The 25437-nt window shown below is 42.8% G+C and overlaps 1 protein-coding gene and 1 long non-coding RNA gene across 5 annotated transcripts in view; one reads left to right on the top strand and one right to left on the bottom strand.

Annotated features, from left to right (window-relative positions):
* Nucleotides 1-18789, bottom strand: part of LOC144679630 (uncharacterized) — a 33413-nt gene extending 14624 nt beyond the window's left edge. For both annotated transcript variants that reach the window (XR_013576382.1, XR_013576381.1), the window contains exons 1-2: nucleotides 18467-18789; nucleotides 16897-16984 (exon numbers count right to left, since the gene is read on the bottom strand). This is a non-coding gene — a long non-coding RNA (uncharacterized LOC144679630). The remainder of the gene's footprint in view (nucleotides 1-16896; nucleotides 16985-18466) is intronic.
* Nucleotides 18790-18815: 26 nt separating this feature from the next.
* The window catches only part of kcnv1 (potassium voltage-gated channel modifier subfamily V member 1), an 88798-nt gene continuing 82176 nt past the window's right edge, over nucleotides 18816-25437 (top strand). Inside the window, exons 1-2 of one of the 3 annotated variants that reach the window (XM_078540208.1) lie at nucleotides 18816-18853; nucleotides 23218-23317. The gene's annotated coding sequence lies outside the window, so the exon portion shown is untranslated. Of the gene's footprint in view, nucleotides 18854-19002; nucleotides 19196-23217; nucleotides 23318-25437 lie in introns of those variants that run through there. The other 2 variants (XM_078540209.1, XM_078540207.1) reach the window with 2 other exon arrangements.

Raw genomic sequence — 25437 nt, forward strand, 5'->3', positions numbered from 1 at the left:
GAACCGGAAGATCACGGTGGCGGGCGGGTGCGGAAAATCCCGCCGAAAGAGTCTACAGAGGGCTATAGACAGGTTACGTGATTGGGAAAAAAACTTGGTAGATGGAATATAATGTGGGAAAATGTGAAGTTATGCACTTTGGCAGGAAGCATAGAATATTATTTAAATGGAGAAAGACTGCAGAAAGCTGCAGCACAGAGAGATTTGGAGGTCCTCGTGCATGAATCCCAGAAAGCTAGCATACAAGTTCAACAGGTAATAGGGAAGGGAATGTTGGCCTTTATTTCAAAAGAATTGAGTATAAAAATAGGGAAGTCTTGCTAAAACTATACAAGGCACTAGTTGGACAATACCGAGAATACTGTGAACAGCTTTGGCCCCCTTATCCAAGGAAAGATGTACTGGCGTTGGAGGCAGTCCAGAGAAGGTTCAGTACGTTGATCCTGGGTATGGAGGGAATTTATTATGAGGAGAGGTTGAGTAGGATGGACTGTACTTATTGAAGCATAGAAGAATGAGAGGCGACCTTATTGAACAAAAAAGGTTCGTAGGAGACTTGTCAGAGTGGATGCTAAGAGGTTGTTTTCCCTTGTGGAAGAGCCTAGGACCAGAGACCATAATTTCAGAGTAAGGGGTCGCCCATTTAAGACAGAGGTGAGGAGGAATTTCTTCTTTCAGAGGGTGGTTAATCTGTGGAATTATTTACCACAGAGGGTTGTAGAGACTGTGTCATTGAGTATAGTCAAGGCTGAGATGGACAGATTTTTAATCAGTAAGGGAATCAAAGGTTATGGGGAAAAGGCATGAAAATGGAGTTGAGCATTATCAGGTCAGCCATGATCTCATTGAATAGCGGAGCAAACTTGATGGGCCAAATGGCCTATTTCTGCTCCTATGTCATATAGCCTTCTGGTGTGTGTTCCATGACTTTATGGTGGAGATGCAAATTCCCTTGAAGGGTGGATAAGGTATGTAGAACTGTTAATCTGTTGAATTACTTACATCGCCTGTCTTTAAAAAATTGGGGAAAAAAAAGTCTGCCTGTGTCTTTGAGAGAGAAAAAATATGATCTAGCAATTTTACTGTGTTTGTTGACATAACCCAGCCTTTAAAAATTGGGGAAAAAGTCTGCCTGTGTCTGAGAGAAAAAATCTGTTCTAGCAGTTTCACTGGCCAGAATTTTCAGCTTGGCGAGCGGGGGTGGGGTGCGCTTGCCGAGGCGTAAAATGACGCGGGGTGATGTCGAGCGCACATCAGATTTTCAGGTCGAACTGTCAAAGGCCTATTATGGCCATTTAAAAACTAATTAACTATTAAACTGAGCTGCCCATCCAACCTTAAGGTTGGCAGGCAGGCGAAGAGCCCAGGCGGCCTTAGCATTTTTCATGGAACTTCATCCACGGCAGGATGAGGTTTCATGAAGTGTTTATAAATTGAATAAAAATTTTTTCAAAAATTTATTGACATGTCCCAGCTCATGTGACACTTTCACATGAGGGGACGTGTCTTAATTTTTTTTTCTTTTCTTTATTTAGATTTTTAAAACTTAAACTAATCTGCCTCAGGGAGATTTCTATGCTCTTTGGCATGCACGCGTGAAAGAGTGCAGGCCCCGACTCAGGGAGCCCACACCCCCCCCACCCCCCCACTTGCACAGGGAGCACAGGGAGCGCTCAGTGCTTCCGGGCGCACGTCATGCTGGACAGGCCTTAATTGGCCTGCCTGCGTAAAATGGCGGCATGGGCCTGATTGGAGAAACCGATTCGGTCTGCGCCCGCCCCCACACAACCCCCACCCCCCGACAGGGGGAAAATTCTCCCCGCTATGTTTGTTGACATCATCTTAAGTGCTATCATCATAGCATTATTAATGCTTGACTACTTTCTACATACTTTAATTATCACAGTGGGGGGCTGTAAATTCACAGTTTAATTGAATGCTCAAAGAGGTTATTATAGGATTAGCTGTTTTGATATGGAATTATGAATGCAAATGTTTGTTTTTTATAAGGGATTGAGTACTTGAGGGGATTTAAATGCATTGAATGGACTTTCATGAATGGGATTTTTATAATATAATGAACTGGGTAATAGATGTTTTATTTCGTCTCAGCATGTTTCCTGAGGTCTGCATATGGTGGATACTGGGTGACTTGACATGGAGTGTGGAGCAAAGCGTGGAGGGAAGGGGTGCTTGGGTTTGCATTAGTTGGCACTAAGTTGGCATAGGGGCCATAAGGGGTATGTGGATGAGTAGGGGGTCATGAGTTGGCATGAGTTGGCTGTAAGTTGACATAGGGGGCCATGAGGGTGGGTGGGGGCATGGATTGGCATGGAAGGTATGAGGAGCCATTGAGGTGGGTAAGAGGCATGGGTTGGTATGAGCTGGTATGGATTGGCATGGGGAGCATATGGGGGAGTGGTGTTATGTGAGGTCTAAAGGGCCTGTAATATATCAAAACAACCCAAAGAACCAAGGCGGGCCTTTTAAGCATCCTATTCTCTGCACTCTGCAGATCCTCTGCTGGCCTTCTGTGTCTGGAGCCAGCCGGCCTGACACCATTCTGTACCTGTATCCGCCACTGTCCCCCAAACCCCGGAGTGAAAATCGTGCCATTTGGGGCACTTTTTGCGCTTTTTATCAAATTTTTGGTTGCCCTTTGCTGTTTTTTAAAACACTCCTAATCCTCAGCCTTTCTTGCAGCTATTCTTTCCCTCTTCTTTTAATCTAACACTGTCCTTCAGCTCCTTAGTAAGCCATGCACGGATCTTTCTTGCTGAGTATTTGTTTTCTAATGGATTGTATTTTTTTTACCAGGATATGGCATCCCCGTACAGTTTGTAGGGGGAGCCCCGACCAGCTCCCCAGTCCAAAAATTGCCTCGTATAGCTTACAGGCAGGAGAAGAAGAGATTTGTTGAACATTTTGAATTGTTTCTTTAAATGCTTCCCATTGCTTATTTACTGCTCCACCATTTAATCTACTTATTCAATCAAGCTTAGCCAGCTCTTCAACAATATGTATTTAATTGGCATTGTTGAAGTTTAAGATTCTTGTTTTTGATTGCAATATATTGCTTTCAAACTTAAAATGGAATTCTATTGCACCATGATAACTATTTCTCAGCAGATCATTTATTGTAAGATTACTAATTAACCCTTCTAAAAACACAATACTAATCTAGTTAATTCCACAAATACATTGTTTAGGAAACCATCATGTAAGCAGTCTAAACTCATCTTCCAAAATATCTTTGCCAATCTGACTTGCCTAGTCTATATGAAGATTTTTAAAAATTAATTTACATCGCTGGCTAGGCCAGCATTTATTGCCTATCCCTAATTGCCCTTGAGAAGGTAATGGTGAGCTGCTTTTTTGAACCGCTGCAGTCCCTGTGGTGCACACCCACAGTGCTGATAGGGAGAGAGTTCCAGGATTTTGACCCAGTGGCAGTGAAGGAACAGTGATATATTTCCAAGTTAGGATGGTGAATGGCTTGGAAGGGAACTTGCAAGTGGTTGCGTTCTCATGTATCTGCTGCCTTTGTCCTTCTAGATGGTAGTGGTCGTGGCTTTGGAAAATGCTGCCTAAAGAGCCTTGTTAAGTTTTTGCAGTGCATCTTGTAAATGGTAGACACTGCTGACACTGTTCATCGGTGGTGGAGGGAGTGAATGTTTGTGGAAGGATTGCTTTGCTCTGGACAGTGTCAAGCTTCTTGAGTATTGTTGGAGCTGCACTCATCCAGACAAGTGGAGAGCATCCCATCACACTCCTGACCTGTGCCTTGTAGATGGTGAATGGGCTTTAGGGAGTCAGGAGGTGAGTTACTCACTGCAGGATTCCTAGCCTCTGACGTGCTCTTGTAGCCATAGTATTTATATGACTAGTCCAGTTCAGTTTCTGGTCAACGGTAATCCCAGGATGTTGATTGTGGGAGATTCAGCGATGGTAATTCTCCCACAATTATCACAGTGCCTTTGTTACAAGTTGCAATATTTTCTTGTTTAGCGCTCTATCCAATGATCTAACCACTGTTTAGGGAGCCTACAAGCTAATCCCACCAGCATTTTCTTAATCTCCATCCATACTGATTCCACTTCATGGTTTCCTGAGCCATGATCCTTTCTCACTAATGTCCTTATATCATCCTTTACTATCATTATTCCTCATTTTCCATTCTGCCTGTCTTTTCCATATGTACCCTGAAATATTTATTCCTCAACCTTGATCACCTGGGCACCCATAAGGCATTTCCTCCATTATTTCATTTTGAATTAGTTGCCATTCACAGAGTTTAATATCAAGAGATGCATTTACATAATGGTGTCCATGAAATTACATATGTCAGTGAGAGAGAGTAGTCCTGGGTTCTTGCTGTGTCTTTTTTTTTTTCAAAATCTTTGCTTTGTTTTAATAAATATCCACATCTCTCCCTCTCTCCCCAGGAGAATTCATTTGGAAGCTGCAGCTTTGTCAATGCAAAACTCCTCATTTTGCCATGAGGAATCCTCACACAAAAAAAAGGTGGATCTATATTGGTGAGTGGATCTAAAACATTTATCTCTATTTGTGCCTTTAGTTCATCTATCTTATTGTAGATGCTTCATGCAATCAGAAAAAGAGTATTTTATTTTATTTTTAATTACCATTCTCTGCATGGACCTTACTCACTGATGCACTATTACCACTAAACTCCCTGTCCCTTCTTGTCCCACTCTGCTTGTTGTTACCCTTGAACCTCTCCCCTCACCCACCCTGCACGCCGCCACCCGCACCCCACCTCCTGTTAGTTTAAAGGACACCGGTCCCAGCCCAGTTTAAGTACAGCTCACCTCATTGGAACAGGTCCCTCTTTCCTGAGTACTGGTACATGAATTGAGACCCCTTTTTTTCAAACCACTCATTGAGCCACATGTTTAATTGTCTTATCTTCTTGAACCTATGCCAGTTAGTGCCTGGCTCAAGTAACAATCCAGAGTTTATTACCGTTGGGGTTGTGCCTTTTCGTTTGGGTCCTAACTCCTCAAACTCTCTCAGCAGAACATCATTCCTGGTTCTGCTTATGTTATTGGTTTTTACATGGACCATGACAACTGGATCCTCCCGCTCCCAATCCAAGTTCATCTTCAGCTGTGAGGAGATGTCCTTAACCCTGGCAGGCAACTCAAACATCAGAGTTCCTGGTCGCAGCTGCAGAGAACAGTATCTATTCTTCTGGCTACATTTTCCCCTATCACAGCCAAATTCCTTTTTGGTTCCCCCGCTTGAATAGCATCCTGCACCATGGTCAGTTTGCTCATCCACCCTGGAGTTCTTGTTCTCATCAACACAGGTAGCAAGTACCTCATACCTGTCCGTCAAAATCAAGGACTGAGACTCTTCCAACGCTACATGCTGGATCCCCATACCTTCCTGACTTACAGTAACACCCTCCTGTCCATGACCATCGATCAACTCTAATGTTCTACTTAACCTAAGGAGTGTGACTGCTTCCCAAGACAGAGTGTCCAGGTAACTCCCATCCTCCATGATGCCCCGCAATGTCCGCAACTCAAACTTCAAACTCTGAGACAAATTTGCTCAAGCTGCAGACATATTTCACAGATATGGATGTCCAGGACTGCAATGCATTCCAAAGATTCCCACATGTTGCAGTCATGGCACACCATCTGCTCTCTCGTGTCTGTCTAGCCTTATTTATTTAATTAGTCAATTAATTTAGTTAGCTAAAGTAACAGCAACTTAAAGGGAGAAATTTTATGCCAGCGGGATTTTACGGTCCAGCCAAAGTCAATGGACTTTTGAATGGCCCACCGCATTTTACAGCCCTGCCCCTGCCGAAATGGGGCCGTAAAATTCTGCCCATAGTCTCCGAGGACACTCACCAGCTCCTGGAGAAAAGAATAAGCAGCAGCACCACCTTCTCCGTCTGCACCAAAATTCCATTTGCACCAAATTGTCACTTGCATCAAATTCCTGACTCAGCACTCAGTTCACAGAGCACTCTGTCCACGGATCACTCTATTCATGGATCACTCTGTGCTTCCCCACTTAATTTGCTACTTTCTGAAAATCCAAATACTCTACATTGACGCTACCCTCTTATCCTACCAGCTATTTATAACCTCAAAAAACTCTAGCAAATTTGTCAAACATGATTTCCCTTTCATAAATCTGCATTAATTCTCCACAATCATATTATGATTCTAGAGGTTTTGTTACCATGCTCTTAATAATAGATTCTAGCATTTTCCTAGCTACTGATATCAGTCTAACTGGCCTATAGTTCCCCCTTTCCTCTTTGCCTCTTTTCTGGAATAGTTTGCTACCTTCCGATCCAGGAGACTGTTTTAGAATCTAGGGAATTCTGGAAGATCAACACTAATTCATCCACTATCTGTTGTTACCTCTTTTAAAACCATTGGATGCTGGTCAGAATGTTCAATGCATTTGCTAACCTTAATTCCCATTAATTTCTCTAGTACTTTTCCTTTTCTGATAATAATATCCCCAAGTTCCTCATTTTCATTGGATGCTTAGCTCACCATTATATCTGAAATATTTTTGTGTGTCCTAATATGTGTCTGCCATTTCTTTATTCTACAATATAATTTCTCCTGACTCTGCCTCCAAGAGGCACACATTTACTTTTACTAATCTCTTCCTATTTACATACCTATAGAAGCTTTTAGAACCTGTTTTTATGCCTCTTGCTTATCTCCTCATGTTCCCTTCTCTCTTTATCAATTCTTGGTTATCCTTTGCTGAATTCTAAAATCCTTCCAATTTTCAGGTTTATTACTCATTTTGGCAACATTATAAGCCTCTTCCTTTAATCTTATCCTATCTTTAACTTCTCTTGTTAGCCACGGTACGACCATTTTTCCCATGGGGTTTTATTCTTTGAGGGAATATATATTTGTTGCAAATTATGAATTAATTGTTTACATCCTTGTCATTGCCTATCTACTATAATATCTTTAAATCTATTTTCCTAATCTACCTTTGCCAACTCGCAAGTCACAACTAAAAGTTTACTTTTAACATTCAAGTCCTTAGTTTTGGTCTTCAGAGAATCATTCTCAAGTTCAACACAAAACGCTAGCATATTATATGAACATACGAACAAGGAGCAGTAGTAGGCCATTCAGCCCCTCAAGCCTGCTCCACCAGTTAATAAGATCGTGGCTGATCTGATAGTAACCTGAAATCCGAATCTCACCTACCCCTGATAACCTATCACCCCCTTGCTTGCCAAGAATCTATCCACCTCTGCCTTAAAAATATTCAAAGGCTCTGCTTCCACCACCTAATCAGGGAGAGAGTTCCAAAGACCCATGACCCTCTGAGTGAAAAAATTTTGCCTTATCTCTGTTTTAAATGGGCAACTTCTTATTTTTAAATAATGACCCCTAGTTCTAGATTCTCCTACATGAGGAAACATCCTCCCACATCCACCCTGTCAAGACCCATCAGGATCTTATATGTTTCAACCTTACTCGTCTAAACTCCAGTAAAGCCTAACCTGTTCAACCTTTCTTCATAAAGCAACCCACCCATTCCAGTTATTAGTCTGGTAAGCCTTCTCTGAACTGCTTCCAATGCATTTACATCCTTCCTTAAATAAGGTGACCAATACTGCACACAGTACTCCAAATGTGGTCTCACTAGTGCTCTGCAAAACTGAAGCATAACCTCCCTACTTTTGTATTCAGTTCCTAAGAGGTTCCTTTACTACAAGTTTATTAATTAAGACTTTCTTATTGCACAATATTAGATTTCAAATAGACTGTTTCCTGCTTGGTTCCTTAACAGGCTAATTTAGAAAACTATCTTAGATATACTCCCCCTCCACGCTTTTACTGGAAGTTTGGTTTGCCCAGTCTATAACAAAATTTAAGTGCTCCATGATTCCTGTTACATGCACCTCAAACCTCCTGATTAATACTCTGCCTTACATCGCAACCACTGTTAGGGGGTCTATAAATTGCCCCCACCGGCATTTCCTCATTTTTTTCTTAACTCCACACAAACTGCTTTTACATCTTGATTTTCTGAGCTAAGATCCTTATGTTCCTGCCTCTATTCTATCCTTTATTATCAGGTCTACCCCATAGTCCCCCATTATTTTTCCATTGTGCCTATCGCTTCTAAAAGTCAAATATCCTGGAATGTTTAGTTCCCAACCTTGATCACTTTCGAACCATGTTTCCGTAACTTTGATTAGATCAAACCCCTTAATTTCTATCTGTATTAATAATTCATCTATTTGTTTCGAAGGTTGTGTGGATTCAGATAAAGTGCCTTTAGTTTCATCTTTTTTTCTATTTATCCCTGATGTCATTTGGAAGCCCTCTGAAGCTGAAAGCATCGCAGTAGTGGAATGAATGGATTTCATATTAGGATTTGTGTATTCACAGCCGTTTATTTTTTCACTACAGTTGATCCAATCGATAAGGAATATTGTCATGCAGCTCTGGAATTTTTTAAATTCATTCATGGGATGTGGAGGTCGCTGGCTGGGCCAGCATTTATTGCCCATCCCTAATTGCCCTTGAGAAGGTGGTGGTGAGCTGCCTTCTTGAACCGCTGCAGACCATGTGGTTTAGGTACACCCACTGTGCTGTTAGGGAGGGAGTTCCAGGATTTTCACCCTGTGACAGTGAAGGAACAGCAATATATTTCCAAATCAGGATGGTGAGTGGCTTGGAGGGGAACTTCCAGGTGGTGGTGTTCCCATCTATCTGCTGCCCTTGTCCTTCTAGATGCTAGCAGTCATGGATTTGGAAGGTGCTGTCCAAGGAGCCTCGGTGCGTTCCTGCAGTGCATCTTGTAGATGGTACATACTGCTGCCACTGTGCGTCGATGGTGGAGAGAGTGAATGCTTGTGGATGGGGTGCCAATCAAGCAGGCTGCTTTGTTCTGGATGGTGTCAAACTTCTTGAGTGTTGTTGGAGCTGCACTCATCCAGGCAAGCGGAGAGCATTCCATCACACTCCTGACTTGTGCCTTGTAGATAGTGGACAGGCCTTCGGGAGTCAGGAGTTGAGTTATTCACCACAAGATTCCGAACATCTGACCTGCTCTTGTAGCCACAGTATTTATATGGCTAGTCCAGTTCAGTTTCTGGTCAATGGTAACCCCCAGAATGTTGATAATGGGGGATTCAGTGATGGTAATGATGGGACAATGGTTAGATTCTCTCTTGTTGGAGATGCTTATTTCCTGGCACTTGTGTGGCATGAATGTTACTTGCCACTTGTTAGTCCAAGACTGGATATTGTCCAGGTCTTGCTGCATTTGGACATGGACTGCTTCAGTATTTGAGGAGTCAAGAATGGTGCTGAACATTGTGCAAACATCAGCAAGCATCCCCACTTCTGACATTATGATACAAGAAAGGTCATTGATGAAGCAGCTGAAGATGTTTGGGCCAAGGACACTGCCCTGAGGAACTCCTGCAGTGATGTCCTGGAACTGAGATGATTGGCCTTCAACAACCACTACCATCTTCCTTTGTGCTAGCTATGACTCCAACCAGCTGAGAGTTTTCCGCCTGATTCCCATTGACTCCAGTTTTGCTAAGGCTCCTTGATGCCACACTCAGTCAAATGCTGCCTTGATGTCAAGGCTGTCAGTCTCACCTCACCTCTATAGTTCAGTTCTTTTGTCCATTTTTGAACGAAGGCTATAATGATGTCAGGAGCTGAGCAGACCTGGCAGAACCCAAAGTGAGCATCAGGGTGCAGGTTATTGCTAAGCAAGTGCTACTTGATAGCACTGTTAATGACCCCTTCCATCACTTTACGAATGATCGAGAGTAGACTGATGAGGTGGTAATTGGCTGGGTTAAATTTGTCCTGTTTTTTTCTGTACAGGATATACCTGGGTGATTTTGCACATTGCTGGGTAGATGCCAGTGTTGTAGCAATGCTGGAACAGCGTGGCTAGGGACGTGGCAAGTTCTGGAGCACAAGTCTTCAGTAGGCAGAGAGTGGGGATAAGGGGGTCCTTCTCAGGATGGCGGCCAGTGACTAGTGGAGTTCCGCAGGGGTCAGTATTGGGACCACAACTTTTCACTTTATACATTAATGATCTAGATGAAGGAACTGAGGGCATCCTGGTTAAGTTTGCAGATGATACAAAGATAGGTGGAGGGACAGGTAGTATTGAGGAGGCGGGGAGGCTGCAGAAGGATTTGGACAGGTTAGGAGAATTGGCAAAGAAGTGGCAGATGGAATACAACGTGGGGAAGTATGAGGTCATGCAGTTTGGTAGGAAGAATAGAGGCATAGACTATTTTCTAAATGGGGAGAGAATTCAGAAATCTGGAGAGCAAAGGGACTTGGGAGTCCTAGTCCAGGATTCTCGTAAGGTGAACTTGCAGGATAAGTCAGTAGTTAGGAAGGCAAATGCAACGTTGGCATTTATTTCGAGAGGACTAGAATATAAAAGCAGGGATGTGCTGCTGAGGCTTTATAAGGCTCTGGTCAGACCACATTTAGAATATTGTGAGCAATTTTGGGCCCCGTATCTCAGGAAGGATGTGCTGGCCCTGGAGAGGGTCCAGAGGAGGTTCACGAGAACGATCCCTGGAATGAAAGGCTTAACATATGAGGAACGTTTGAGGACTCTGGGTCTACACTCGATGGAGTTTAGAAGGATGAGGGGGGATCTGATTGAAACTTATAGAATACTGAAAGGCCTGGATAGAGTGGACGTGGGGAAGATGTTTCCATTAGTAGGAAAGACTAGGACCCGAGGGCACAGCCTCAGAGTAAAGGGAAGACCTTTTAGAACAGAGATGAGGAGAAACTTCTTTAGCCAGAGAGTGGTGAATCTATGGAATTCATTGCCACAGAAGGCTGTGGAGGCCAGGTCATTGAGTGTATTTAAGACCGAGATAGATAGGTTCTTGATTGGTAAGGGGATCAAAGGTTATGGGGAGAAGGCGGGAGAATGGGGTTGAGAAACTTATCAGCCATGATTGAATGGCGGAGCAGACCCGATGGGCCGAATGGCCTAATTTCTGCTCCTATGTCTTATGGTCTTATGATCTACTATTTCCAGAATATTATCATTTGCAGTATCCAGTGCCTGCAGTCATTTTTTGATGTGACGTGGGGTGAATTGAATTGGCTGAAGGCTGGCATCTATGATGCTGGGGACCTCCGGAGGAGGCTGAGATGGATCATCCACTTGGCTCTTCTGGCTGAAGATTGTTGCGAATGCTTCAGCCTTATATTTTGTACTGATGAGCTGGGCTCCTCCATCATTGAAGATGGGGATATTTGTGGAACCTCCTCCTCCAGTGACTTAATTGTCCACCACCATTCACAACTGGATGTGGCAGGACTGCAGAGCTTAGACCTGATCCAAAAACAGAAAATACTGGAAAAATTCAATAGGTCTAACAGCATCTGTGAAGAGAAAAACAGAGTTACCGTTTCGAGTCCGTAAGACTCTTGTTCAGAGCTTTGAAGAGGAAGTCATACGGACTTGAAACGTTAACTCTGCTTTCTTCTTCACAGATGCTGTTAGACCAACTGAATTTTTCCAGTATTTTCTGTTTTCGTTTCAGATTTCTAGCATCTGCAGTATTTTGTTTTTATCTTAGATCTGATCTGTTGGTTATGGAATCACTTAGCCCTTTCTATTACTTGCTGCTTATGCTGTTCATCACGCAAGTTGTCCTGATTTATAGCTTCACCAGGTTGACACCTCATTTTTTGTTGCGCCTGGTGCTGTTCCTGGCATGCCCTCCTGCACTCTTCATTGAACCAGGGTCAATCCCCTGGCTTGGTGGTAATGATAGAGTGGGGGATATGCAGGGCATGAGGTAACAGGTTGTGGTTGAGAACAATTCTGTTGCTGCTGATGGCCCACAGTACCTCATGGTTGCCTATTCCTGAGTTGCTAGATCTGTTCAATATCTATCCCATTTAGCACGGTGGTAATGCGACACAACATGATGAAGAGTATCTCCAATGTGAAGACGGCACTTTGCCTCCACAAGGACTGTGCAGTGGTCATTCCTACCGAGACTGTCACTCACAGATGCATCTGCGGCAAGTAGGTTGGTGAGGATGAAGTCAAGTGTGTTTTTCCCTGTTGTTTGTTCCTTCACCACCTGCTGCAGACCCAGTCTAGCAGCTATGTCCTTTAGCACACAGCCAGCTTTGTCAGTAGTGGTGCTACTGAGCCACTCTTGGTGATGGACATTGAAGTCCCCCACCAAGAGTACATTCTACACCCTTGCCATCCTCATTCGCGTTCATCAGCTGAGGGAGGGCAATACATGGTAGTCAGCAGGATGTTTCCTTGCCCATGTTTGACCCGATGCCATGGGACTTCTTGGGATCCAGAGTCAATGTTGATGACTCCCAAGGCAACTCCCTCCTGACTGTACACCATTGTGTCATCATCTCTGCTGGATCTGTCCTGTCAGTGGGACAGGACATATCCAGGGATGGTGATTTCTGGGTCTTTGCCTGTAAGGTATGATTCTGTGAGTATGTCAGGCTGTTGGACAGCTCTCCCAGTTTTGGCACTAGCCCCCAAATGCTAGTAAGGGGGACAGAGGGCTTTGCAGGGTTGACAGGGCCAAGTTTTCTGTTGTCATTTCCAGTGGCTAAGTCAGTTCTATTGCTTATAGGCTTTGTTGCAGTTTTATATAGCTGAGGGCATTTAAGAGTCAACCACATTGCTGTAGGCTTGGAGTGCCAGACCAGGTAAGGACAGTCCTTCTCCAACTGGCATTTGTGAACCAGATGGGTTTTTACGACAATTGTTTCATGGTCATAATTAGACTTATAATTTCAGATTTTTTTTGTTATTGCTCTGCCATGGTGGGTTTCAAACTCAGGTCCCCAGAACATTACCCTGGGTCTCTGGTTTACAAGCACAGTGACAATACCACTACACCACCCTGAATGTTGCATTAATTATTTACATAATATCCAATCTTGAAACATTCCTGACCTCAGTAAGTGCAGGTTATTAAAACAACAGCTGCTCCAACTGCATCTGCTTCTGGAATAAGGAAAGGATTAGCTATATCAGTCTGGAAAACAAACATGTGTCTTCCAGCGCGAGCAGGTCCTGCAAGTACCAAGTCCAAGACATGGTCATCAGTGGGAGATCAGCAAAACCGTGGAGCATAAATTGGAAATTTCCGAAAATGGGTGTTTATACGGTGGTTCCACCAATCTCTTGCTGATGTTACCCATAAGGATCACTGTGAAACTTCAGTGGTGACATGTCCAGCAGTTTGAAAATAAATGTAATATTACAAAAGATGAAAAGAGACATGCCGTAATGTTTATACTGTAGATGGCATCGGTGAGCTGTTTGAGCTGCACCTGGTACTTAACTACTTAAATAATAAGTGGTTTGAAAGCACTGTTTGCAATATTAGCAGACAAATGCTTATCTTATCCTAAAACATTACTTCATTTGTGTTTCAATAGCAGCCTATGAAAACAGTAACACAGGAACAGGAGGAAAGAATTCAGCATTAAGACAGAGATGGGTAGATTTCTAGTTATTAAAGATATCAAGGGATATGGGGATAATGCAGGAAAATGGCATTGACCTCGAAGGTCAGCCATTATCTAGCTGAATGGTGGAGCAGGCTGAAGGGGCAAATGGCCTTCTCCTGCTCCTATTTCCTATGTTCCTATGTTCTCAAGTTCCTATATAGTCTCTTGAGCCTATTCCACCATCAAATTAGATCATAGCTGATGTGTAACTCCATGTATCTAGCTTGGTTCTGTAACCCTTAATACATTTAATTTACAAAAATCTATCATCTCAGGTTTTAAATTTCAATTGACCTAACCTCAAAAGCTTTTTGAGGAGAGAGGATTCCAAAGTTCCACTACTTCCTGACAGCACCCCTGAATGGCCTGGCTTCACTTTTAAGGTCAGTCTGCAAGTGATGACAATGAACTTTCAGTCATTTGCCATTTTAATTCTCCATCCCACTTCTACTCTGACTTCTCTATCTTCGACTTCATACACTTCTCCAATGAAGCTCAACAGAAGCTCGAGGAACAGCACATCATCTTTGGCACTTTACTACCTTCTGGAATCAACATTGAGTTCAACAATTTAAGATCATACCCATTGGTCCCATTTTTTCTGACAGTAGGTACTGGTAATGATTTTGCTGTTGCTATTTACATCTCCTCTAGAACCATCTCCTGTTTCTTTACTCATCCCATCAGCATCCCTTTTTTGCACTGCCATAATCCCTTTTGTAATTAATCACTCCTGCCTTCCTTTTAAAAGACTTCCCTTTTTGTTCTACCAATCCAACCACCCGCCTAGTCACCCCCAATTTGTCCATGCCTCTGTATTTGTTTAAAAATTTGTATACCTCTAGTAATTTCCTGTCCCGATGAAAGGTCATCAAACTAAAACATTAGACTGAATTTTGGGGCCCTGTTGAGGTCAGGAATGGAAGTGGAGGACAGCCAAAAATACCGGGGTGTTTCCTGACCCAATTCCCGGTGTCAGCCATTTTGGAAAAGACTGGTTCAGCGTTCAGCAAGGCCACCAGCGCCCTTGAGACAGGCAAGTCAATTAGACACATAAAGAGCCTTGTTAAGTTTAATTAGTAGAGGCCAACTGGAAAATCCAAGTCAGTCTCCGGTTTCCCAACATAATGGCGAGCAGTGTAACTGTCTGGAGGCAGGTACCTGGACCTCGGAGGAAGTGGAGGCTCAATGTGTTCCTCCATCTCCATTTCAATTTCTCTCTGCTCTGTGAGGTTGTACAGAGCACAGCACACCATCATGATACAGGAGATCTTTGATGAAACATGCTGCAGGGTTCCCACAAGGTCATTCTGAGCACCTGAACCACATTTTTACAACTCAACTGCCTGTTTGATGGTCACCCTTGTAAACAGAGTGCCGACAGTGGTAGACTTCCTCTGCCTTGGTGTTGGGATTCTGGACTGGTGTGAACAGCCATGTTTTATGTGGATATTCCTTGTCACCCAGGATCCATCAGCTTTCAGTTGGAGTGAACAGTTGAGGCAACTGTCTCAGGTTAAACAAGTTGTGACAGCTTTCTGGGAGTCTTACAAAAGCCTCGAGGATCCTTTTGTGGTGGTCACAGATAATTTGAACACTGAGCGAGTAGAACCCCTTCCTGTTAATAAATGTACCAGGCTGCTCTGAGGAAGCCATGTTGGTCTATAACCCTCTGGATCTGAGGGACTGCTGCCATAGTGTTGAATTCAATTGCCCTCTCAGCCTGACTGGCCTGATTGGTATGAAACCTGATGTATTCTCCTGACCTCTGGAACAAAACATCTATCAGCTGCTTATTGCAGCACTCAGCCACTGACTGGGAGATCCCAATAAATGTTTCAAGATGATCCCAGGAACGAGCCTAAAGTGAAAAGATTGAGCACCAGGTTCATTTTCACTGCCACAGGCAATGGGTTTACCACATCCAGTGGCCTCAGCTCCTCCTCCAGCATGTCACAGAGGTCAGCAACCACCTGTCTTACAGACACAGTCTTCTGAGACTCTTGCACTCTGACAACTCCATGATGATTAGCCTTTATCTGTCCACCCTTTGCACTGGGTATTGCCTTCATCAAACATTTGCCTGCCTTACTGCCCCCATGCTCCCGCCCTTGTCCGTGCCCCATTGCAGTGTCATGCTGCTGGTACTCCTCTGCCAACTGCTGCCCATCTCCATGTGGCCAATGCAGCATCTCTCTCTTATCTCCTCCTCACTGGTGGAGTCAAGCTCTGAATGCAGAACACCCTCTTAACTTTGGAGCCTTCACAGATCAATGGCTCTCACCCCCTTGTGTTGCTTGTACTCAGTGCAGGAGACCTAGAAGATACTTTTTCTACTCACAGCTGTCCACACTGACCTTACACACGGCATTCCCTCTCAGCCTTTGACTCTCTGACTTGATTCTGCCAGCTTGGTAAATGTAGTAGAACTCAATATCTGCTGGATTCAGGCAACCACTCACTTGCCTCTGAGCTCTTGCCTCCTTTGAGCAGGTGAGTCGCTGACAGTCCATTGTATCCCTGGGAACTGCTAAAAGCTGTAGAAGGCTGTGGTCATTTGGCTGATTAACAGGTTCAACTGGACACCCTACACAGGCCTGCATGGCCCTGACCCTGACCCTGCTGCTCGACTGTCCTGGGGAATTATGACCAGTAGTGGGATAAAGTTCAGGATCTGCTCTGATGCATTCTCCCACCATTGTACAAGACCCATCATCTCCAAACCTATCAGCACAGGGCCTTAACATTTCACCCTTTACCTCTGGTATGAGTTGAAATATTATCACCTTTTTGGCAAATATACCAGTACTGCATTTGAAGCTCTACTGTCTGATGGAGTGATAGAGTCATCAGTCCACACCAACAATTCCCCACGTTGTAAGCTATTAATGTCTGATAGTTTGGTGACTGAATAGCCTAACACAGAGTCCCGTCACTTTTGGGATCCAGTTTTTACTGCAGCACAGTCTGAAGGGATGAAAGGCTTTGCTACTGTAAGAAACAACTTATAATGAATATGATCAATCGTAACTTAATCTGTAGTGACTGCAAAAACACAATCCAAAATTCCTCAGGATTTGGTACTTATAAGCACTCAGAGAGGTCATAGGGATAGCCATTCTGATGTGTGGGGAAGACAATCTCTCACTCCAAGGTGCATTAGGGAGTAATTTCCTGAAGCTATCATTAATGTGCATTATCTGAAAGCTGCTTTGAACATGGCCAATGCTGTACTTAACCTGGGCGTAATTAACATTGACATTGGTGTGGTATAAATGTTCAGTCCCTAGTTCTGCCATTTATCACTTCAAAAATGGATGACCTCATTCACCAGAAAAGGGATTATTAGTCTTACCACTGCCACTTGTATATTAATGCAACTGGAGACGAGACCATTCCAAATAGGGACAAGAAACATGAAGGGCAGATCTTCCACTGAATCCCTATCAGGCATGGTTCAGTACATGGAGCACAAAAGGACGAAAGAAGAAAATACTAAATATCTTGCAAGAATAGTTCTAACAAGGGTAGTAATGATATTGTGTATTTAACCCTTTACCCTTCGCGGATGAATTCACTCATTTGAAAATGGTCCAGGTTTGAAACAGTCAGTGAATGTATTTTTTCATTCATACATGGAATGTGAGTGTTGCTGGCTAGGCCAGCATTCATTGCCCATGCACTTGAGAAGGTGGTGGTGAGCTGCCTTCTTGAACCGCTGCAGTCCATGTGGTTGGAGTAGGCACACCCGTAGTGCTATTAGGGACGGGGTTCCAGGATTTTGGCCCAACGACATTGAAGGAATGGTGATATAGTTCCAAGTCAGGATGGTGAGTGATTTGGAGGGGAACTTCCAGGTGACCAATTAGCCTCCTGCAAAATTACATCACTGTGAGTCTCTGCCAGTAAGTGCAAAATTGGGATCCCCATTTGGCCCCGAAGTCAGGGCACCAAAGCTCGCAGGAAAATCTAGCCAATTGGAAAAGGAATAGGAGATTTAGCCTCTCAACATGGTTCCGCATTCATCTGTAATCTAACTCCATGCACTCGATTTTGCCCATATCCATTAATACCTTTGTTTAACGAAACCTATCAATCTTGTAGTTAAAATTAACTATTAATCTGGCATCAATTGCCATGAGCAGAAGATAGTTCCAAATGTATTCCCTTTTTGTGTAAAAGCGTTTTCTAGCCTCGCTCCTGAAAGACCTGGCTCTGATTTCTAATCTACCTCCCCAGTCCTGGATTGTCCAACCAGTGGCAATAGCTTTTATCTGTCTATCCTATCAATTCCCCTTGAAAACTCGGATTAAATCACTCCTAACCTTTAAAATTCCAGGGAATATAATCCTAGTTTGTTTAATTCATCCTCGCAATGCAATCCTTAAGAGTCCACATCCAAAATAGATTGTGAGAGCAGGAGGATAGAGAGAAAAGATAAGGAAAGGATTTTAACGTTTGGAAAAAAAGCAAGAAAACATTTTAGAACATGAAGAAGGTTTGCATTTATATGGCACCTTTCACAATCTTCCCGAACTGCTTTAAAGCTAATTTAGTACTTTTTTTTTAACAGTATATTCACTGGTTAATGTAGAGAATACAGCACGTTAAAAACCGTTACAAAATAATCAAATAAAGAATTATCAAATAGGATGTAAAACGGCAGACTGTAAAGAATAGATAGGGACTGGGACAAAAAGGGCCAGCAGAAGTTTTAATCTTTTTGTTTGATTTAAGCTGGCTCCTGCTCGCTATGAAACATTCCTTGTTCTCTATAACATAGGCTCCCTCTGAGCTGCTTGAAGGATTTGTAGAAACCAGCTGTCACAACTATCATGTGCCATCCTTCCCATATGTGACACGTACTCATCCTGGTTAGAAAATGCAATTCTCTGTGATGTGAATCGCTTAAAAGTGGACATTACCTCAAATAGGCTTGAAAGCATTTAATCGCCATGAGATGACCATGGGATGTGGGTCTGAGCACTGTTGCCACTTCTCGGCGGAATGGTGGTGTTGATAGCTGAACGTCGCAGGGTGCAGTGCTGTAGGACCTGGAACTTTTCTGAGTTACAGAGCGATCACTGCATTTCTGCTCTCTGTGGGGAAATAGAGAGAGCAGGAGCCTGCGGTAGGCAGCCTCGCTAGGTTGCAGGGAGCGCCTGTGAGGTTCATTTGCAGAAAGCGCAAGACTGCTCCAAAGTTTTCCCGGGTGGCAGTCGCTGAGTTGTTCGGGGCGGACCCGAGATCCTGGGCATGTGAAGAGATACAAAGTGACTTTGTACAGCTGGAGGAAGTGGTCAAATTAGGAAGTATGTCATATCAGTTACAAACAGGGACTTCTTGCTTTTAAACGGGGTTGGGGCGTGAGGGGGGGGGGGGGTGGGTGGTGGTAGATGCAGATGTAATTTGCCTTCCCTGGGACCACGTGGATTGGGATGAAACATCTGGGAGAAAACATCTGGGAGAAAGTAACTGAGCTGGGAGCTGCCGCATCTGCCTCTCCGTCTGAGCGCTGCGGCAGCGAGTGCACAACAAACCGGGACACCATAGGGTCGGGGCAAAAACATCCCAGTGTCCCTGGAGCCCGTGGGCAGTGCCAGCTTCTGCCGGGCACCTTCATCAATAAGAATAGAATCTGACCCCGCACCCAGGTAGGTCTTCCTCCGACTTCTTCAGCTGTATATTAGTTTAGGATGGTTATCTCTCCAGTGTGCTCCTTACCCTGAGCTACTCTTAATTAGAGCTTCCAACCCAGTTTTACATCGCTTTAATACTTTTTGTGTTTTTTCTATCCTTGTATATATTCTTGCAATCGGTCTATATTTATATTTTGTTTTATGACATTTTACCCTCTCCCTTCTATGTCACTTTATTTCTGAATCACTTCATTTGTGTTTGGTCTCAGTGCTCTCTCTGTCCCCTCTTAAAAAGGCTGAGTAAACATGTAGTTTAAGCTTTGGTGCAGACTGGCTACATGTGTGTACATGTTCTTAATGCTTCTAAAACATGTTTGATCCTGTTTTTTCCACAATATGTACCATTTTAGTCCATACTCCTATCTTTTAAAATACAACGGAAATATATCAGCTGTCAGTGTCCCTGTTTCAGCTCCTCATAGGTCCCTCAATTACTTTGTAGTTCTCTATGCATGAACTTTTAAAAATTTGCCATTCCTATCATTGTTGCTGTTTTCTTGTTCCTTGGAATTCATATTGTCTGGCAGAGTTATCTGTGAGGAATATTCGGACCAATTTGTAAACACAAGTGATTAAATGATGACATACAACCACGTCACTCTGCCACTTTAAACACGCACCCACATGTAATTGATAATCCATAAACTAGACGATGAAAGTGCGAGCAAGGAGAATCCAAGTTAAGTAGAAAAGGAGTCCATCTCCCAGTGAGCTACCAAACATGATTTTGGAGCAAGTTTTGTCTTTTTGCCACCCAAGGTAGATTTGCTTCAAAACTCTACTAAACAAGGCTATAGTCCATCAACTCAAGAGCCATTACATAGCAGAACCTAGCATTTACCACTCAGAAATAGACTCATTAGCCCAAGTCCGTGCCAGTGTTTATGCTCCACACAAACTTCACCCTTCATCAAATCCTGTCAACATACCCTTCTATTCCCTTCTCCCCCATGTGTTTGTCTAGCTTGTCCTTAAGTATATCTATTTTAGTTGCCTCAATTATTCCTTGTTGTAGCAACTTCCACATTCCAGCCATCCTCTGGGTAAAGACGCTTCTCTTGAATTTTTTATTGGATTTGTTAGTGGCTATGTTCTATTTCTAGGCCCCGAGATTTGGCCTCATTCACAAGTGAAAGCATCTTCTCTTTTCTAGAGCTCCAGCCTGTTTTATCTTTCCTGGTCAGTGTAACCTCTAGCTTCTGGTTTTCTACATTACAACAGTGACTACACTTCAAAACTACTTCATAGACTGGAAAGCACTTTGGTTGTGAAAGGCCCAAATAAGTGAAAGTCTTTCATTTTCTTTATAATTCTAATATATCTTTTTTGCACCTCTGCAGTGCCTCTATATCCTTTTTACAATATTGAGACCAGGATTGAGACCAGTATGGTCTAACCAAGACCCTAAACAAGTTAACATAACTTCTCTGCTTAGTAATTCTAGAAATTAATGCCAGTGTTTTTTTTTTTACTTTGTCTCAAATGGATTTATTAACCTGCATTGCTACTTTTAGTGATTTGTGTAGCCCTCCCCACCCCCCGCCCCCCGCCCAGAACCCTCTGCTCCTCTACCCGATTTAGATACTTAGGCCAGAATTTTACGTGGAAAGGGTGGCCCTGCCAACTGCCTGAAAATTCAGGATCAAGCCCACCTCCATCAGCCCGGGAAGCCACGACTTAGATTGGAGATTATTTAAATAAAAATGTGCATGACTCATTTCTCATCCAGCATGTAAAAAGCCCAACAAGAGAAGGTGCACTGTTGGATGTAGGAATAAGAAATGAAGCAGAACAGAGAAGTAACTATAAGGGAACATTCCATGATCGTCACGCTGCTAACTGAGGTCACGGCCTCTGCCCTATGTGGGAGCAGGTGACTGGCAACTCTCTAATTCCAGCAGCGCCACTGGGAGCAGTGACCACTGCTGAAACTGCAGTCAGCCCCCACTGAAGAGCCATTGAGGAGGCCGGATAACAAGATTAGTCAGGGCGGCTTTGCCAGTGCTAGTCAGGGCGGCTTTGCCAGTGCCTGTCAGAACCTATACATTCAGAAATCTGTGCTGGCCATTCTTTCTGATATTTTCAGTTTCTAGATTTTTCCTATCACATTTTTGAGTAAGGATTCCATTATTTCTCCTACCACCAATATTAAGTTAGTTGGTCTATAGTTCCTTGAACTTGTTCTATCCCCGTTTTTAATACAGAAATCACATTAGCTGTTTGCCAGTCATCTTGCACTATTCACATTTCAATATATTTATGCATTTATATTTGTGACTGCTGTCTCTTCCCTATCTTACTTTAATATGTATGAATGCAATCCATCAAAGCAGGGGTTTTATCCTCGCTAAGGTTGGTTAATTTATCAATTATTTCTCCACTTTTTATCTTAAATGCCTTTAGTTATGTCCCCAAACTTTATCTTAGATCTTACATGTTGTGATTGCTATAGCCTCAATGTTCCCTTTTAGTTATTTATCTGTTCTGCTTCATTTCTTATTCCTAAATCCAACAGTGCACCTTCTCTTGTTGGGTTTTTTACATGCTGGGTGAGAAATGAGTCATGCACATTTTTTTTAAAATAATCTCCAATCTAAGTACCTCTTCTGCTATGTCTTCTTGCCAGTTTACTTGAGGGTTGTTAATATCTCCCATGGTTCTTATCCTATGTTCTTTACTCATTTTACATATCTGCTTTCATATTTCTTCCTCCACTTCCTTGCCACTATTTGGTGGTCCGTAGTATACCCCTTGTGGTGTATTGATCCCTTATCTAGTCTCTTAATCTATATGGATTCCGTTTCCATCTTTCTGATGTTTTGTCCCTTTTTTCCTACTGCCTTTATGTTATCTCTAATTAGTACAGCTGCTCCAACCTACTCCTTCTTTCCCTTTCTTTTCTGGTTATATTATAACGTGCAATACTTAGTTGCCACTCCTGTTCATTATGTAGCCATGTATCAGCTACCTCTGCATTTGGTTCCTTGCTACAGATTATTGCATCCATTGTACTGTTTTGTATTGGATGTTCTGTAAAGAGAGCTTAATTTGCCTTGAATAGATGTTCCTTTTACTTTATTTCTAACAGTCCTTTAATACTTGTGCTTTATATCTGTACTTGTTTTCTGGCAGGCACCAACACACTGGCCATGCCATTTGCACTCTGTTCATATTTTTGTGACATTTCGTGAAATCAGTGGGGGGAAAGGAAATCGGGCCTGGTTTTAAATGAGCGGCCAGTATGCCATTGCAAATTTTACTGGTACAAATAAAACCTTGAGTATTTTGTGTACAATAAGTATTGAATTCAGTGTTCCACATATATTACAATTGGTTGAGAAAAACCAGCAAGAGCATGAAAGGATTGTTCTGATACAAGATAGCACACAAGTTGTCTCATGATGTTTGTTGGCACATAGTATATTCCACATCTTAAGCACAGCTGCCTGGGAATGACAAAAGAAATTTACACAATGAGTCTGAAGTTAAGTAGGGAGGTTATGAATACCTACTGCAACTCGTCAATGAAGTTCTTCAGGTACAAACACTTATACAGCAATGCCAGTAATCATCAAATTCACTATGCTGTCACTTTTTATGTGTGAAGCTCTTTTCAGGCTGGCACTGGTGGTATCTGCATTGTTATCCTGTTTGCTGTCCACGGATATATCAAGAAAATCACAAAAGCAGGCATCATCAAGTGAGCCAAAAACTTAATCATTTTTACCACTGACTTAACAGCAACGTGAACAATTATGCAGATTTTCTGGTTTTGCAGGAGTTAGGAGGTCAATTCTTGCACCCAGACCATTATTTGGCTGCTGTGTATTCAATTCCTCCTATGGACCATGGAGCTTCTATATCTCATGTGCACCCAGTATGCAACCACCAACATAGAACAATGCATGTGAATTCATTTTCCCCAGAGGCTTCCATAATGTCTTAATTTTAACCATCTGTATCACCTTTATTTGAAGGACAAGGAAAGTGGGAAGACTGCTTTTGGAGTATCACTCCTTCAGTGGTCACACTGTTACTTCAAGAGTTAGAAAATTGTGGGCTCAAACCCTATTGCAGGTACTTGATAACACAATCTACATTGCTACATCCATGCAGTACTGATAGAGTGCTAAAATGTTGAAAGTGCCATATTTTGAATGAGACATTAAAGCAAAACCTAATTAATCCTCTTATGCTGACACAAAAGATAATGTCGCACTATTTGAAGAACATCAAGGAATTCACCTGGTGCCCTGGCTAACATTTATCCCTCATTAAAACATTATAACTTTTTTTTAGGATTTTGCTATGAGTAAATTGGCTGTCAAATATCTCTAAATTAATAGTGCCTGTTATCAGCCAATTTGATTCATTGCACATATCAGTAAACAGCCGATGGTACTTTGCAAAGCAAAAGTTAAGGCCCTAACAACACCTGGCTGCATTGCTGAAGGCCTGTGCTCAAAGCCTAGCCAAGTCCCTAGATAAGCTGATCCAATAACACCAGCATCTATCTGAAAAAGTGTAAAATTGTCCAAGCATGTCATAACTACAAAAAACAGGAAAGCTCCAGCCAACACCTACCCCATCAATCTACTATTCACAATCATCAGTTAAATGATGGAAGGAGTTGTCAACGGTGCTAACCAGCAGCATTTACTTACTATTATTACAATACAGCACAGAAACCAGGAATTCTGCCCATTCTCTCAGTGTTTATGCATCATATGAGCCTCATTCCATTCTCCAGTGAAGCTCAATGCAAACTGGAGGAACAGCACCTCATCTTCCGACTAGACACTTTACAGCCTTCCGGACTAAATATTGAGTTCAACAACTTTAGATCATGAGCTCTCTCCTCCATCCCCACCCCCTTTCCGATCCCCCCCTTTTTCCAATAATTTATATAGATTTTTCTTTTCCCACCTATTTCCATTATTTTTAAAAATATTTCCATCCATTGTTTTATCTCTACCTTTAGCCTATTTTGATCCCTTCCCCCCACCCCACCCCCACTAGGGCTATCTGTACCTTGCTCGTCCTGCTTTCAACCTTAATGTCAGCATTAGCACATATCTTAGCTAATATCACCATCGTCAACACCTCTTTGTCCTTTTGTCTATGACATCTTTTGGCAATCTCCACCTATCACTGGCCCTCTATCCAGCTCTACTTGTCCCACCCACCCCCCTTAAACCAGCTTATATTTCACCTCTCTTCTATTTTTCCTTAGTTCTATTGAAGAGTCATACGGACTCGAAACATTAACTGTATTCCACTCCGCAGATGCTATCAGACCTGCTGAGCTTTTCCAGGTATTTTTATTTTTGTTTTTGTTTTGGATTTCCAGCATCTGCAGCTTTTTGCTTTTATCTCATTGCATTCTATATGCTTCATCCCATCCTATTAACATATCCTTCTATTCCTTTCTCCCTCATATACTTAAATACATCTATGATCACCTCATCCACTCTATGTAGTCGCCTCTTCCACATTCTCACAATTCTCTAAATAAGAAGTTTTCTCCTGAATTTCTTACTGAATTTATTCATGACACTCTTATATTTATGACTCCCTAGACTTTTGATTAGTGGAAACATTGGGCTGAATGTTACCAGCCTTCTGGAGCTGTGTTAGCAGGCAGAAAGCCTGGTAAAATGGGGGAGGAAAGCATTGGGAGGAAAGTCTGATGTTTTCTGCTGCCTCAGAATATTATAAATGGTAGGAGCGGCAGCAGTATGACCATTCAACCACTGGAGACAGGCAGCCACTTAGTGGATGTAATTGGCCAATTAACAGCCACTTTCTGCCTTCACTGGCATTTTACCGGCCAATCATCTCAGGCCCAGGATATCACTGCAGGTGGGCAGGATCTTAGGCTTAACTATCTTCAACTGCTTCATTAATGACCTTCCTTTCTTTGCAATGTCAGAAATGGGGCTATTTGCTGATGATTGCACAGTATTCAGCCCTATTTGCAGTTCCTCACATAACAAAGCAGTGCAATGGCCACATATAGCAAGACCTGGACAATACCCAGGCTCACACTAATACTTGGCAAAGTACATTGCAGATAATGATAAAGTAAAACTGCAGAAAGTTATTGATGGTTGTGGAGCAGTTTGGGATGTTCTGTGGTCATGAGAGGACTGTATAAATGCGCGTTCTTTGTTCCTTCTTTCAGAATGCTTTTTGAC

The sequence above is a fragment of the Cetorhinus maximus genome, chromosome 4 (genome assembly GCF_964194155.1).
Source record: "Cetorhinus maximus chromosome 4, sCetMax3.hap1.1, whole genome shotgun sequence".
Classification (NCBI taxonomy): Eukaryota; Metazoa; Chordata; class Chondrichthyes; order Lamniformes; family Cetorhinidae; genus Cetorhinus; species Cetorhinus maximus.